Source organism: Crocodylus porosus, unplaced genomic scaffold (assembly GCF_001723895.1).
Source record: "Crocodylus porosus isolate Cpor-Errol unplaced genomic scaffold, CroPor_comp1, whole genome shotgun sequence".
In the NCBI taxonomy this organism is placed as follows: Eukaryota; Metazoa; Chordata; order Crocodylia; family Crocodylidae; genus Crocodylus; species Crocodylus porosus.
The window spans coordinates 15,041,139-15,059,012 of NW_017728923.1; the positions used below are offsets into that span (position 1 = coordinate 15,041,139).

At 44.1% G+C, this 17,874-nt stretch overlaps 1 protein-coding gene across 1 annotated transcript in view; it reads right to left on the minus strand.

Annotated features, from left to right (window-relative positions):
- The window catches only part of EMP2 (epithelial membrane protein 2), a 39,842-nt gene extending 21,978 nt beyond the window's left edge, over positions 1–17,864 (minus strand). Inside the window, exon 1 of the mRNA XM_019540095.1 lies at positions 17,754–17,864. The gene's annotated coding sequence lies outside the window, so the exon portion shown is untranslated. The remainder of the gene's footprint in view (positions 1–17,753) is intronic.
- Positions 17,865–17,874: the final 10 nt, after the last annotated feature.

Below are 17,874 nucleotides of genomic sequence, written 5' to 3' on the forward strand. Positions count from 1 at the left end.
CAAATTTTTTCATTGCCTGTATGTTAATTCCTTGAGACAAAGAAAGTTTTACTAAGGAAAAAAGTGTATATACTTTATTCCATGCTTACTGAATTTTGATAACTGCAATTTATTCTGCAGTTTTAACTACTGTCTCTTGGCTTTTAGTTCTTTATACTGTCTCCACTAGGGCACGTACTCAGGAGAAGCAGGAACTTGCTTTTTTGGAATAAACACAGTCCAAAACTCACGGACACAGGATCTCTTTGCAGTCTGCTGCTTGATTCAGTTCCTTCCCCACAAGCAGTTGTAAGGGGGTCTTAAAACTCTCTAGTGTTCCTTCTGTACGATAGAGGATAGATTATATATAAAGTACAATCAACCAGTGTCAAACTGGTTTGGCCCCCTGAACCAAGTCTAAACTATGGGGCTCCCCACAGGTCAGATCCAGACCCACCACCAGCAGCAGGGTGAGCAATCGGGTAGCCGTCACTCAACCCTGCCCTCCACACTCCACCCCCACTGGCACACAATCCCATGAGCCATATGTTTGAAACCTTTGCCTGCCTTAGAGATACAGTAAGACGTTATTAACCATATTTTACGGGGACACTAAGTAAGTGGGACTAATTGAAAAAACTTTCGAAGTCAGGGTGTGTCCTTCACTAAAGAGTTAACCCAGACTCTGTACCTAATTTTGATCCAAAGACCCTTGGACTAGGGACAGAAGTTACACATAAACTGGCTTAAGTGATCAGAAACTGGTTTAAACCTGTAACAGAACATAAACTGAGTGCACATAAACCAGTTTCAAAATGGCCAAAACCAGTTTAAAATAAACCTGGTTGACTGATTTGGGTCAAACTGGTTTATGAAAGTTCTGTCCCAGACCTCTTCCTGATTTAAGTTAAATCAGAGTATCCCAGCATGCTTTTCAGCCCTGAGAGCAGGGCTGGCCTGGCTCTCTCCTCCCTAGACAGAGATCCGACTGGCTGAGAACGAGGTGAGGGACTGCAGTGTCTGCCAGGGTTCCCCCTGCCCACCCCCCAGCTGCTCAAGCAGGGATCCCCCTCTCACACCCCTCTCCCATGGCAGGGACCCAAAGGCACAGACCCCAGCCAGCATCTGGCCATGTCGCCCTTCCCCTCCACCTCGTGCTTCCTAATGCTGAGAGTTGTCTGTGTGTGTGTCTCCAATTTCACTGGAACAAAGGCAAACAGAACAGTGTCAGCTTAGGACTAGAAGCCAGTGGCTTGCAAATATAAATGCACCCTGCAGATAAATAAAATCTTGAAACTAATGAGAGAAATGCATTTGTTTTCTTTTATAGGTCTTGATGATCTCGTAAGCTTTGTGTTCTTATAAGCTCCCTGCTGGCTGCTGGCCTGCTGTCCGTGTTCAACAAGGGATAGAGTGAGGCGTGAAAAATGACCTCATTTGCAATGAATGCAACCAGTGAGTGCCTTAGTTTGCTGCAGACAGTATGTAGAAACAGGGAGAGGAAGGTTGATAATCTCAGTATTACCAACAGATGCATGCACTGCATACATGTAGTTCTCCTCCCCACCCCCACCCACTTGCCTTAGAGTGCTAGCCAAGGGCCAGGCTCTGGCAATGCTCCCCACCCCTTGAGGGGAAAGCTGGGTGGAAAATCCTGGTAAGGATTGTTTCCCCCTCCCCCTCCAGGCACACCCTAGCTGAGGACTATGCAGGCCAGAATGGAGGTTTAAACCCCGCCCTAATCATGGCATCCTGCCTGGGCCTGGCTACATCCCCGCCTCAGCTCAGCACTGTAAAAGGGAAGGGAAGGCTGCTCTAGTGCCCCCCAGCTTCTGACCGGAGCCACTGCAGGCATGTGCCTGTATTTCCTGAATCAAAAGTGAATGTCTATCCACTGGCAAATCAGCTCAATCTCTGCAGTTTAAAATAATCTGAAAAGATTGAATCAATTCAGGCTCAGGCTTTATGAATGTCTGTCTCTAGCCCTACTGTCTACACAGAAGTCATGATGTTGAAGTGCACCAAGCACTGATTAACTTACCCAGCTGGGGCACAGGGTAGAATCCAGGATGTCTCTAACTCAGGCTGAGAACTTTGCATTGCGGATACAGACAAAAATCACAAGTGCTGAACATTATCTATTTGCCCATACGGCACTGAGAGAGAATCCGAGAAAGTACCAGCACAAGGAAGCATGGGATATGTCCGCAGACATGAACAAGTACTGGAACTATGAGGACACACTAAGGTGGGGAAGGCTGAAGGAATGCCCAGATCTGGATGAAGTTAATCCTGATGCACAGGCCATAAAGCCGACTGCTGTTGTTAACTGAGCAGTGAAGTCGTGCCAGAAAAGACTGTTAAAGGATCCTGCCAAACCAGTCAGAATACTTGTAGGAAACAGCTGCCCCAAACATTTGAGATTTTAGATGGCAGGCCAAACAGCAAGTCTTTCAGGCACAATTAGGCTGAACTTTCTAGAAGTCAGTGGTAGCATGAGACTAAAGCAGAACAACACTGTAACTACCCAAAACTGTAACTAAGACTACATGCTTTGAAGTTAAAAGAAAAACACACTGGTGGTGTGAAAGGTCTGCTACCTTGTGATACATCACAGGATTTCTTGATCTATATGACAATAGCTTCATTTTACTCAGTGCTCTTGTGCAACAGCTCATGGTGTCTTGTGATACATCACAGAGAAATTCAGAATGCAGCTCATATTGATGTTGTACCTTTGTACCTTGATTTGCATAAAGCTCATTGGTTTGTAAGAAACTGAAACAGGTTTTCCTTCTATTTTTCATGCACTGAAGTTAGGGCTATATTTTCCACAAAAAAAATAAAATAAATTTGTTCAGTTGAATGAATTTTTTCCAAGCTAGCAAAAGCTTTCATCACATTTCCTAGTCTGCTAGAGCCTAAATTGTCAATAGCACATAAGACAAAGGATTCAGGAAACTTAATGCGGCGGAGTAAGTCCTAGGCCTGTGCAAGTCAGCAGCAATCCGATCTGGCTTCAGATCTGGCCACTTCGGATGCCGGGGATCCAATCCGGAGCTCCAGACCAGGTTTCTGCTTCGATCCGGCCAAAGCGGCTCTGAAGCTTCGGAGCCACCTTAGAGATGCGGACATAGGGTATAATGGGAACCAATGAAGTATCTATAACTTTCTTGTTTTTTGTCCGATTTGGATGAAGTGTGCAGGGGTGGTAGCCTCTGCTGAGAGCATGAAGCCTGCCAAGTTTCAAGATCAGTGAAGGGGTTCAGGGAGAACTGCACCCCAAATTCTTGAAAGCAAAACTCATGTCATGTCTATGTGTTAAACCACAGGGGGGTGGAAACTGCAGGAGTGGTAGTCCCTGATAAGGCCCTAAAGTCTGCCAAGTTTCAAGAAGATCAGTGCAGGAGTTCGGGGGGAACTGCACCTCAAACTGCTGACAGGCAAAACTCGTGACATAGATGACCCTGTGTGTGTTAAGGCGCAGTGGACTGAAAACTGCAGGGTTGGTGCGCGCTACTCAGGCCACAACGCCTGCAGAGTTTCAAGAAGATTGGTGCAGGGGTTTGGGGGGAACTACACCTCAAGCTGCAGACAAGCAAAACTCATGACATGGGTGACATTGTGTGTATTAAGGCACAGCAGAGTGAAAGCTGCAGGGATGGTAGCCCCTGTTGCAGCCACAAAGCATGCCAGCTGTCAAGGAGATAAGTGCAGGGGGGTTCTGGGCCCTTCACCCCTAGCTGCTGACAGACAAAACTCGTGATATGGGTGTTTGTGCAACTGACTGTCTCTGTCTTGCAGCAGTTGATTGTCTGTATTGATTATTTCCTCTCCTTAGTCCCTGGCTTTGTAGGTGTTAATTTGATGGTAAATAACTGGTTACATTAGCTAGCCACTGTGTATTGAGCTGGTCCCTGAGTGTATCATGATTGATTGGTAACTTATAACACAGTAGCGTAGCAGCCAGGCCTGCAGTAGTGTTTCCCACACCCCAAGACAGACACAGTTGCACAATGTCACAAGGTTTGTCTGTGAGCAGCTAGGGGTGCAGGGCCCCAGAAGCCAGAACCCCTACACCTATCTCCTGGACAGCTGGCAGGCATTGTGGCCTCAGCAGGGGCTACCATCCCTGCAGCTTTCATCCTGCTGCGCCTTAACACACACAGTGTCACCCACGTGACGAGTTTTGCTTGTTTGCAGCCTGCGGTGCCGTTCTCCCCAACCCCTGCACTAATCTTCTTGAAACTTGGCAGACCTTGTGGCCTTACCAAAGGCCACCACCCCTGCAGTTTTGACCCTGCTGTGGTGTAACACATAGACATGACATGAGTTTTGCTTTCAAGAATTTGGGGTGCAGTTCCCCCAGAGCCCCTGCACCAATCTTCTTGAAACTTGGCAGGCTTTGTGGCCTCATCAGGGGCCACAACCCCTGCAGTTTTCATCTCCCCCCACTGTGATGTAACACATACATGTGACATCAGTTTTGCTTTCAAGAATTTGGGGTGCAGTTCCCCCTGAACCCTTGCACCAATCTTCCTAAAACTTGTCAGGCATCATGCTCTCTGCAGAGGCTACAACTCTTTCAAATTTAAGCCAAATCAGACAAAAAACAACAAACTTACAGATATTTCATTTTTTCCCCATTATACCCTATGGCTGGATCTCCAAAGTGGCTCCAAAGCTTTTCTGAAGTGCTTCAGAAGTCTGAACCGCTTTGGAAAGCCTAATAAAGTCAGTGATTTGATTTGGACATGCTGCTTTGGACGCTAAAGCATCCAAAGATTCTCCAGATCCAAAGCTCTGTCCGAAGCCTCACACAGCCTTAATAACTCCTTCTATAAAAAACAACTTGCTTCAGTTTTACTACTCCTTCTATTGCACGGGGGGGATGGAGAGGGGAATGAAATAAAAGAGGGGGCACCAAATTGCAGGATGTAATATAGGGTGTTATTCTTTGAAATGAGAGGGGTCAAGCTTAAGCTACCCATATATTTATATTAGCATGACTTTCTGATATATTTTCAATCAAAGTATCCTATTAAAGTAAGCATCAAAGAACTCAGCAGCACTTTTGAAAGGATCTTGCAAAGCCCCAGATGAGAATCACTCAAGCAGAGAATCAGTTTTAATAAACACACAATGAGATGCACTTCTATTTGGTTTTAGTTTCCTCCACTGTTAGATGTGCGAACAGTACATGTGATTCATAAGATGAACCCAGAAACTTCACACAGGAATCCATAGTGTCAAAAGTATTCTGACCTGTTGTGGTCTTTGAGTTCTCTGTGATAAAGAAATTGTGCTATTGTTTTTCTATATCTCTGGGTGAGAACTACATTACTAGAGCTGCAGCAGTACCACAACTTCTTCCCATGACTGCAACTAAGAACCCAGGTTAGGGCAGTGGCACTGGAGTTAGTAACTTCCTCGCTTCTTCCGCCGGTGGCAGCCAAGGGCCTGGGTGAGAGCTGCAACACTGGAGCCCCAGCAGCACTGCAGGAGGGAGCCTGACACTGTGGGTGCTTGGCTGCTGCCATGAGAATAAGCTCTGGTGCAGAAGCTTGCAGCAGCCTGAACACACCCATCTATAGGAGCCTGCAGGTTGACAGGGACTATATAGTCCCAGCTGAAGGCAGTAGGCACTGATCACAGGCTGCCTGGGAAAAGTGGACAAGCTGCAGAGCATAATTAGCTGACCCGCAGGAAGTCAAAAGGCTCCTAGATTTGCGGGGGGGGGAGAGGGAATTGCACCTCCCAACACACCCACCCACCCACCCACATCTGTCAGCAGACTAAAAGTCCTTTTTGTTTTCACTTGCAAGTCTGGTCTTACTGAATTGAACTCAGAGTTGCTAAATGAAGGGTAATTTAGCGCAGCTTACAATATACAAATAGGCTGGATGTATTACAGTCCTGGGTGCTCAGGCTTTTAGAAATAACTGGAACCTTCACTTCCATTGCTAAGCAGCACTTGTTACAAGAGAAGTGCTGAGCTTTGAACCAGCCATGCCAGAACTGAGACCAAAGATTTGGAGGTGTGAGTCTATTTTGTATCAACAGTCTTACAAGAGAGGGGAGAGAGCTGTTCACTCACTTCTACTGACTTTTCAAAGTCCTTCATAGACTTTTCAAAGTCCTCCAATAACACAGCAAGTATAAAGTCACCAAGTGTTTCAACTTGTTTGAGGCGCAAAACTCTTGATTTTCAGTTTCGGAACTCCAAAAGGACAACTGGCTCCTAGTGCTAGATTTGTGTTTTGGTGCTCCGGTTCCAGGCTGTATCATGGTCTGAGGACCTTGTTGATACAGCTGAAATAACTAGATGTGTTTATGATTCAGCTGTATAGAGAACTGGAGATCCTTATATGTAGGCTGTCAAGGAAACATAGCTTGTATCATTAAAAAGCAAAACCCTGAAACTTGCATTTCACATGCACCTTAGGAAGTCTAAATGTGTATTGTATAACTCAATAAAGCAAGCCTTTTGTTATGACTGGGGTGGTTGGGTGTGTGCATACTATTATTTATGTTGGAACTGCATAGGAGTGACTAGGGAAAGGTAAATTACCATATTCATTGGCCTATCATCCCAGTGCAGTTTCATTAGCACATCTTTCAGATGAACTTTCACTTATCAGCAACAAAATCTAGTTCTGCCTCAGAGTTTGACCAAGGGTGGTCAAACTTTCAAACTCTTCTAACTATAGACCAAAAGCTTGACCCAGCTGAAAGCTACAGGACATTAAACTGCTCATAGTCCACAGTCAGATCACCACTCTTTCTTCAGAAGCCACATTTAAAAGTGTTTGCAGCGCACAAGCCAGTTTGGCCACTCCTTGTACAGACCATTATCCTCCTTCCTTGCAGACAGCAGAATGGAGCAGATCCTGCATCTGCTCAATTCCTGATGCAAGGCAAGTGTTGTGAACAAATTTTTAGTCCAACTGACAAACAGAGTCTGGAGATGCTTTGTTTCTCTGTCCAGGCCAGCTCCCCTTTTGCCTGTTGGCTCTAGCTTGGGACTACTTGTTTTGGGACTGGCTTCTCTTCCCATAGGCATCTGGCAGCAAGCCAACAGAAGGATGGTGGCTGTTAAAATAACAGCCTGGCCCAAGAGTGCAACAAGTACATCTGACCTGAAGCACGCAGCTTCAAACTGGAGCATTTCATTAAAACATTTGCAAGAATCAAACTACTCTGAGCCTGCTTGTGAGAGCGCACTGCTTGAGCACTGTGGAGGAGTCCCTCTATTCCATCCTTCTCACAAGAACTTCATCTGTCAGAACTCCTGCAGAGTTTCAAATCCTAAGAGATGAGTCACTTGAAAAATACAACCCTTGAATCATCCATTTCTGGTTGGGGGCGGTGTTTGTTTTTTCTAAAAAAGGTGTTTTATCCCATCCGAAATACCCTGCTTTACTCTGGCCTGCATTCAGAGTAATGACAGGGCAGCTGAACACCCTGGGCAGCTCTGGTGCATGGGGCAGTACTGGCTGCTGCGCTGCTTTCCAGCGGCATTGCCAGCGTATTTTTGTGCCCCCTATCCCAAAGGCAGCTCTGTGCTGCTCTCCAGATTGCCTTCCTCAGTTATGCTAGTGCCTGTACTTGACTTTTGAGTGTTGTGGGCTTCTGTGGCCGAGAAACAAAATACAGTAGTTCATATTCTGTCCCACCAGTGCAGACAGTAGATAATGCTCATACTGGAAGCCGATGACCTTAAGTTCCCCTTATTGGTTCAACCTAGCTTTATATTGAGGTGTAAGTGTGAAATCATTCACGCTGTCTGGCTGCCAGGGTGGTTGCCTGGGCCCATTAATCAGGCTCCTAGCCCTCCCCCCTCCTTTTTTCTTCCTCCCCATTTAGTTCCCATTTGCAGGGTTGGTCTTGACTAAACAAGTAGTTTGGTTTTTGCAGCTTCTATTTTAACTACTGTTTTTCTCCCTCTTATACCACACACCAGGAAGGGTATTAACATTACTTTTATTTTTACATCATTGTAGCGTACAGGGTCCCAATCAGAGTTCAGATTTGTATTATGCATACATGCACCCACACACACAATTTAAAAGACTTTCTCTGACCTACAATTTAGCATGTAGTGAAAGAAGACTACAGCAAACACATAGGGAAAAACAAATTAACAGTGAGAATATAAGGTTTTTAAAGACTAAATAGCAGAGGAGAAAGGAGTCAGCAAGTGTATTGAAAGAGTTGTGCTCAGACAGGGAAATCCGCACCAGAGAATGAGTAGGACAGCTGATCCAGATTTGCAGGCTGAACAAATGAAAACAGGAGGCTGACTACAGACAGGTAAACTGAGGAATTATACAGTCTTACCGCTTTCTAACACCCTTAACAAAAAATACAGAATAGAAATAGGTTTTGCATTTTGCTCCCTTGAATAGAAACAGGTTTTGCATTTGCAGGAACCTGAGTTCAGGAAGGCAGGGTCAAAGCAAGGTCCCAGTTATTCCTGGGGAGCAATTTTGCAAAATAAAATAATGCAGAACACTGAAATCCCTGTAGTTAATTGTTTGTTTTACCCTCCACTTTGAGGATTTCTCTGTAAGTTGTTACTGTATGAATAAATTTAGAATTGAGCTTAAACCTGCTCCATACCTCCCCTCATGTGCCTCTGTAACAGTTATTAAGGATCAAGTCATTAGAAAAAATACCAGTGCACACTATTAGAAAATCATAAGCTAGTAACCTGTCAGGGAGGGAAGTAGATGTCAGTTCTACTCTTCTGGAGGATCTCTACTAGAGTTCCTTTATTGTCAGGCATATACTTAATGAATGAAGCTAAAATATAAAAGCTAAAGTGAGCCTAATGAACACTAAATGATATTCCTTTGCTGCTAGGATTTAAAATGCAATTAAGTACCCAACCAAAATTTGGGGGCAAAGATAACAATTTAGCTATCAGAAGGTAAAGGCAGGTGCTTCATATCATTATATAAAAAATTGTGAGTAATTCTGTATACATTACCTCAAACATTTTTCCAATTTAAAAAAAATGTATACCTTTGATTTCTAATACTGTATTTACTCATACACCACACATACCTTTTTCCCCAAAAATAAGACACCCAACACTGGGATGCCTATCTTAAACCAGGAAGCTACTTGCCTGCCCAAAACAGAATCACCCTGCTTGATTCTGGCTCCACAACGGAGCAGCAGTGGCATCAATTTTCAGGCAACTGAGAGAGTCAACTGACTTAATGGCTCATTGTTCTTCATTCCACAAGTAAAGATCATATTTCCTTCCTAACAGTCTTGATGTTTCACTAAACTTAGGGAAATGTTGCTGTCTGCTTAGATGCTTTTGGTCTCTCTCCTCCTGTTTCACAGCTCTGCAGACTCTTTACTTCTTTTCAAAATCAGAGATCTACCCATGGCAACTAGTCTTCAGCAGCATCTAGGTTTTCAGCTTTCAGTTAAGTAGGAAAGGAAGGATGAGTCAGCTGAACATCAGGGTCTGTCTATGCAACCTAACTCTGGAAAAATCTTCTCTGCTTCATTCTGCCTTCCCCAAAACAAGGTGCATGACTTATTTGCAGAGGGCGAGGAGGGTGTTGTATGCAAGAAAATATAGTATTCCAAGACCTCTGAGAGGATCTTGATTTTTAAAAAGTGGGGGGGAGGAGTTCATTATAGTTTCTCATACCAAATATAGTGTCAAATGTAACATGCAAAAATATCATTTAAAGAACCAGCTGGCTACACATGATTTGCACAAGTAAAATCAGCCAGGATGTAGCTCCAAATGGATTATCCATCTTTAGTAACATCTAACATGGTTTCTATGAGGGCCATCCAGAATGCAGAGCTAGTGCAAGGATTGTAGCACTCTACTGGAACTCTACTGGAGTTGCTTTATTTTGTATGTGCACTGAAAGGAATAAAAACTAGGTAGGGAAAAGGTAATTATTTTAGGCTTATTCCCATAAGATGTTGTTTACCTTCAACTTCAGTCAACAATAAAGATGGAGTACCTGCACCCTCATGAAACTTAAGAATTCTGTCTTTAAATCAATCCTAGAATTTCCACATATCACAACTCAGCCATGACACCACCAGCACATGCCTCTTAAATTTATATTCAGAAAAGGAACCACATGCCTTTACAAAATTACTAACAGGAACAAAGGATACCACATAGAAAAAGGTCAAATAGAATGCTTAAATTTAAAAGACAAATGTTGTTCAAGAACATCTAGAAGTAAAGTGATATGAAAGAATTAATGAGCTGTTCCGTTGGGTTTGATTTTTTTTCACAAGCTATTATTGTAGCCTAGTAATTTTCTCAGTAATTTTTCATCTCCGGCAAAACATTTGTCACATGCACTTTTAAATGCTATATGAGAGAGTTAAATTATATCCTTAGCATATATTCTGTATTCTTTCAATATGTAGTTTTCTGGTCAAATTCATATTACCGTTTTAAGTGGATACCAGTCCAGATACCTTCTACTATTTCAGTATACGCAGCGATTAAGGTAGTCATTTACTTGTTAAAATACTGATTTGCTTACTTTTCCTTAACAGACTGTGTGCATTGAATAAAATGTTTGCAAGAACAGAACAAGTTCTACTACATTTGAGTTCCATGGCAGGTCAGTCAGGTTATACTAACAATTTGCTCTAAGTAGTACCCCTATGTGTTGTAACATTCTTTTCTGGTATTCAAGTGATCCTCAGGACTCTTTCAAATTCCTTCCTGTCTTTGAAAGAAATCAAGTTATTTCTGCTCCTCACATTTCTGGTTTGTACAGGAGAGTAACAACACAGGCAGTAATCTCTAGACTGATCATTAGAGGTGCACCAATGCATTGGTCCAATATTGGATCAGCACCACTATTAAGAAAATTGTCTATATCAGAAATCAGCCTGAAGTGGCCAATAATTTGGCTGATAAATGGCCTGTACATGCAGTGCAACGTATAGGCAGTGAGGAGTACAGTGTGAAAAGCTTCAAGCAGCTGGTAAGTCTTGTGTGGTGGAAGGGGAGGAGCATGGGGGGGCAGATCAAGGCCCACACAGTGAGGGAGGGAGCAGGGCTGGGGTAGGTACTGCCCAGCTGGGGCATGGCAGGGTGTGTGATGGAGCTGCGCCTTGTCTGGGGGCATGGGAAGGGAGGGTGGGCAGCTCCTGCCACTGCACGCAGCTTGTTCAGCGGCTTGTCCACTCATCCAGTGATTCTGGCCGCTGCTCCCACCGCTTGTCTGGGAGGGCATGGGGGGGCATGTGCCCCTGGATCTGCATGGGGCAGAAGACAGTGTGGGGCTATGGAGGAGGGCTATGGGGTGGCTACAATGACTTTTTTTTTGGGGGGGGGGGATGGCTGCAGCCTTTACCTATAGCCTCTTCCTGGCACCAGCCCCAGCCCACAGCTGCAGCCCACCCTGTGCTGTGCAGATCGAGAGCACACCCCCCCTCCCGTGCTCTCCTAGGTTGCGTGCAGCAGCAAGAGCTGCACCTCCCCCCACAACCCTCCAGACAAACTGCAGCTCCGTCCCACACTCTGCCCCACCTCAGCTGGGCAGCACCTGCCCCAGCCCCACACTGTCCTTCACCACGTGGCCTTGATCTGCACCCCCATGCCCCTTCCCTCCCCTCTCCCCTTCTACCACACCAGACTTACCAGCTGCACGCAGCTGTATCAAAAATTGGATCATTATTGGCCGATATGCTTCCTTAAATTCGGCTATCGGTATCAGCCCCCAAAATTTCTATTGATGCACCCCTACTGATCACTGACAAAACAAATGGTTAAGAGGAACTAAAGTTTCTTAAGGGGGAACAGTTCTTCTGGGAACAGCATTTTCATAAGCAATCTGGATCCCTTTTGCCCACAACATTTTGTACATTGGTCTTTAGTGCCAGTTAAGAATTATATGGGACTGAATTTAGAGCCCACTAGCATAGGTACAGTAACATTGAGGAACAGATTAATGCCAGTTTCATGCAGGTGGGGCAGGGAAATTGCAGGGGATAAATGTAATTCAAAAAAATCTTCAAAGGAGGCTTTTGGGTGTTCACATGAAACCAGCAACTGAATTCTTGCATGTCCTTGACACCCCCTTTCTCAGTTGTATTCTGCCGCATTTTGATGGAGTGGTGTTTCCTTTCCCAGTGTAAGACGGGAACCAGATTTTGAATGCCTAAACTGCTCTAACAGGGTCTCTGGTGACAGAAAACCGAAGTGAATCTCATCCAATTAATCCTGTGTACAATATTACTGAAAAGTCTAAGCAAAAGACATTTGTTGCACTGCTTTTAGACACAGTCATACAATTCTCCCAGCTTAAGTCAACAAATGATCTCAATGCAACACAGACTACAGTCTATTCAAACTATTATTCCAAATGTGCTGGAACAGCTAGCATGACTTTTGTTGTTCCACCTAAGCAGCCAGCAAACAACAGTAGAAAAAGTCTCTATTGAAAGAAATGCATTTAATGCAGTAAAAATGAAAGCTGATATTGTTCTAATTTTGGCACATGCTCTTGTAGATTGTAAGGAATCTAATACATTATGTTCACAGCTTTAAAATTTTCAAACTGATAGCTTCAATTTGGCTAAAGTTTACATATCAACTGTCAAGAACACGAGTAAAAAAAATCTCTAACTGCAAAATAGCCAGCCATGAATTAAAAGGACCAAATTTTTCCACTACAAATATTTTATTCCATAATTCTTTCAGGGCTGGGAATTACTTGTAGCATATGACTGGACCTAAAACTTAACCGAGGACAAGTAGCCTATTGTGGATGATCTGTTCTGTCACATCTTGATTCTGAACTGGTACAACTGACACGAGGAATTTATTAAATTAGGTTTATATCAGATGGACTCTCATTTCCTTTTACTATCTCCTGTCTGAACAAGAGGCCACAGTGACTTCACCGAAGAAGGGGCACTTGTGCTTCACACATGACTCCAGATGGGAAATTGAATAGTCCAGACAGCACTTTGCTTTTCCTATTACTAACTGTGGCTACTTTGTTCCATCCTACACACTCCAGTGCTGAATTTACCCCATGCCTTGTTTGTAACAGGGTAAAGCAAGACCATTAAACTTGCAGCCAGGCCTGTAAGCTTTTTTGGTTTGGTTTGGTTTTTAAAGCGTAAATATCTTATGTTGACAGAAGCCATCTGCTGGTAGTCTTTAGTCCAGATGTCAATTTGCAATTACTGAATTTTCCATTACCATATGATGGACACACAAGGCCTGTTAACTTAGCATCCCTTCTTCTAAATTTCTTTTGAACTATAGTTATAAAATTGCTTTCTGCTCTTCTCTGTTCCACACCTGACCCTCCCGTTATCAGTTCAAGAACAGTCACTAGCATGCTCCAGTGCTGCTCTCAGGTTCTCTGTCTTAGAGAAACTGGGATGCATGCTCAGGCCCCCTCTAAGCTATGGTAGACACATACACAGTGCAGCTTGTGTCTCAGCAATGGGTCCATGCTCAGCAGTGAGGCAGTACAGACTTAGCCTCAATGTCATGCGGGTTAGTTGCCTTATCGGTATTAGCTCTTTTCTGCATTTGATGGTATTCAGTATTCCTGTTTCCCACTTGCCTCCTAGTGGTTTTCCTACACCTGCTGTCATACTGAGTAGGTACTCAATATTCATGAGAATCTTGATTTCGAGCCCTTAAGGAAAGATTCTGACACCACATAAAAGATGCAAGTGTCCAGCTTTTTTTCTCCAATTTGTAACAGCTCCAGCTTTTTCTACCACATCTGTTACAGTAAAGCTGTTTTGATGCTGGCATGATGGTACAAGTTATAATTTTTTTTAATAGAACAAAAGAGTTTATAGGTTAACTGAAAAACACAACAGAATCTCAAAATCTCTGAATTCCAATGGACTTTTCCATATGAGAACTGTGTTGAAAGAGGACTCTCTTAACTTAATTCCTAGTTCAAATAAATCCTACTTGTTACAGCTGCCAGGCACCCTGCAAGCTTCCCCACAAAGATTTTTTTGCAGTCCTTCTCATATGTGAGCTGCAATATATTGCATTTTCAGTCTTGGAAGTACCTAGTTAAAAGGTTGCATACCCGAAATAAAGAGCCATGTTTTTTCCTAGTCCCATGTTTCCCTATTCTCATGTTTTCCTAAACAAATATAGCTATATATGCAGTATGTTAGACACTCACACACACACTTTAAAAGTAATTTATGACATTCTCTCATCCCAAGACAACTTTTTAATTGTGTTGGTGAAATGAAGACCAATACTGTATTAGGGCATAAACTTCCCTGGACTGGCATAAATCCACTTCGGATGTATGCTAAGGGAGTTGTCACAAGCAGTGGACGGGCCCACCTGGCAATCTTCAGTTAGGCTCATTCTAGGCTCTTTTGTTCCAGAGGTTGCTGTGGCTTTCGCTTGTATTTTATGTTCAATCCAAATTGTCCCTATCCCTCTTTAACAATCTCCTTACGGATGTACAGAGAGACTGGGTGTGCATCTACATGAGATGCTAACTGCACAGCAACCTAATAACACTGTGCAGTAGCATGCCAGGCAAAAACTGGGCTAATACACTACTGTGCAGTAATATTAGGCTACTGCACAGTAAGCATCACTAAAAAGCATGCACTGGTGCTACTGAGCGGTAGTGCAAGTTACTGCACATTGATTTAGTACTTGGTTAACTACAGCGCATTAATGAATGTGTAGATGCACCCACTGTCTCATTCTTTTGTTCGAATACTGAGAACAGCAGAGGCACATGAGTCCAAAATTATGTATATTGGAGCTGTCTTCATCTGGAAGATTACTTTTTGGATGGGGCCAAGGTCCCACGTTTTCATGTCCTTCAATTTTCTTAAAGTAGACTGGGAGTATTTGTATGAGAAGCTAGTAAAGTTTAAGACTGTTGATGCTTACCATCTGTGACCTTTTACTGTGCAAAAAACCCAGTATGTTAAATGCACCTAAAAGTTATATACATGTTTATATTATATATGACTCATCTGCTTAATATTTAGTCGGTGTTCTATTAGCCTCCCCTGAAGATTTCTGCGAGCACTACCTCTACTCTGCCAGAGGATTGTATTTTAATGTCATACCCAGAATGTGGGGTCTCACCTGACCATGAAACTCAACAGGCAGATTTGTGAGGCATAATGACATGTTTTTCCCAGTCACTGAAGTAGCTTGAATTCATTCATTAGAAGGAGTGCTATCAGGCTGTCCCTTGAATCCCAGCCAACAAGATCTATTTTCTCAGAATGCAGACACTTATTTTCTCATGAATCATCTCTCTCTCTCCCCCCCAGACATTCAAGCTTTCAACAAAAGTAATATAGTAGGATTGAGACCATACTATTGAAACCACATAATTTAGTAAAACACCAACAAAACCATGCAGATTAGAAGTTATCCATGGGTGGGAGTTCCCTTATGCAGTGATCTAAGTTTTCCCCTTTTTTCTCTGACAGCCATATGATTCTATAGCAAAGCTCCACATTCTCTGCATTGTCATACTTTTAAGTATGGTACTACAGTGACAGAGAAAGGGGACTAAAAAGGTGCACTTAGTAAAAGTTGATATAGCCAAAGACAGAATTTTCAGTCATTGCGGTAAGTAATACTGAAGGAAAAAATGAGTGAAGTATACTGAGAGTTTAGCTGCAGAATTCTGGTTTCCCAACACTGTGCAACTGCTTTCAACAGTGACCTAAGTCACTACGTATAATTGTTTAGTTGCCAATAACAAGTGCTTTATGGGGCTGCAGGTCAGGAACAGTTTGCCATTTCCAATAAAAAAAATACTATCATCAGTCAGTGTTCTTTCTCAAAATTAATCATCCTCTACGTATATCCATTGCACTCCTGTGTTTCACCCTGGGCTTTTTTGTGGTTATCTAGTTAGCATGCTGGTTCATGGTTCTTCTGAAACAACCTCAACTTAGCACACAGCTGACAGAGAAATCTGTAAAAATGCCACTGATCACAGTGAGTAGTGAACCCTCCCCCTTCAGCAATTTGGTATCCACAATAGCATTTACACTCCAACTTAAAAAATTCAAGTGAAAATGTTGATACAACCAGATCAGCAGTTTGCCAGTCAAAGCGCCACCCTAGTGACAGCTCAAGTCTTTGCATAAACTGTATCATAGTGAATGCTCTGGAGGTTTTAACATGTATCTTGTATACACTTTGTTTCTTTTGATATAGATAAGGAATATCCAAATACACGCTACACTCCTTATTTTGGCATTTACGCTGCCATGCAAGTGTATTTTGAAAGGCAGTCGTACAGCCAACCTAAGGATAGGACTATATGGTCCACTAAACCCATTTTTCTTTCCGAGTAAAGTCAAAGCCACTCCCACACTGCACGGATTAATGCCACATTCTGTCTGTGAAGATGTCCCTGATGAGGGGCTGTTACGAGAGATACAAGTTCACAGCGTCCTTTTTTCAACTTCAGCACTGGTCTAGCATAACTGACAGAAAACCTCTGAACCTAGAAACTGAGAACAGACTGGACTTGAAGATGCATTATAAATACTTCATATGGCAAACTAAAAGGTGCTTCATTAGGAAGATGATCAGGCCTGCTTGGTACGTAACAGACTAATGGGGTTTGATGTGCATGAAAGTGAATAAAATCTGCTGCTTTCCATTTTTGTGGAGCTTGTAAGTAAAAGATTGTGACCATTCCACTATATCCTTAAACAGTAGCTAAACCGATGACCTAAGACAATGCAGGGATCCTAGGCTGCAATCAGGATAACTGAGGACTTACAAAATGCAGTAGGAGCTTCCTTCGAACTTAGACTCATATGCATCTGTTTTTAAAGCAATGCACATTGAATAAGTTTTGAGAAAGAGCTCTTAAGAAACCCAGTGACTAAACCGTTTCTGTCGATCATCTATTACTGACTGTGCTAAGAGAAAAATGTCTTTAGTATGGGGCAGCCATCCGAATTAGAGAGGGCTGTGCAGTAGTCTTACTGGGTATCTCCAAACACCGAGAAGGCCTCTACAATATAGGTAGCGTTAGTGAAAGTGTTGTGTCTGAATCTCTCGAGTAAACCCTTGCAAGTCCTGCAGCATATCCGAAAAAGGCAGCAGCAGGCGGCTCTCGGCAGAAGTTTAAAACTGCTGAACAGTTCAAGAGGAGGAAAGTTGAATGCCCCCAGATGTTGTAAACCAAAAATCTGTGCTACATTATACAGGTGTCCTTCCACCAGGGGGGGTTACAGGAGTTAAAAACCGGCCTGAAGTCCTACTCCAGTCCGAACAACTTCAGAACAAATCACACACAGAAAGATTATTTCAAAATCAGGACTTTAAAAAAAACCAAACAAGCGTTGATCGCTTCGTCCACGCTTGACATGAGGTGGGTCTGACGCTTCGCCTTGACCCCTTCTTTCCCTCAACATCTCTCGGGGCTTGGCAGGGATTCAGCCGCGTCTTGGGGCGTGGGCAGCTCTCCTGGCGGTAGTCCGTCGGATCCCGGCCGGCCGGGAGGGAGCGGGGAAGCGCTTCCCGGGCCCTGCCCCCCCCCCCCCCGGCCGGGGCGCGCGAGCGCCAAAGCCGCCGCCCCCCCGAGCGGCGCAGGAGCGGGAGCCCGAGGAGAAGCCCCCGGGGCCGGACTGCCCCCTCAGCAAACCCAAGCCGTGCGTTTGCCATACTCCGCAGAGCCCGGCGCTTTCCCCAGCTGCCTTCCCGTCTGGCACCCGACACCCCCTCGTGGGCACATAACCCGCGCCCGCCCCGCGCCGCGGCTACTCACGGGGGTGCAGGGCCCGGGGAGCGGAGCGGAGCCGGGGGACGAGGACGCGCTCGGCTTGTTTTGAAGCTCGGGCTCCGGCCGCCTCCCGCCGCGGGCGGGGATGATGTCAGAGGCGCGGGTG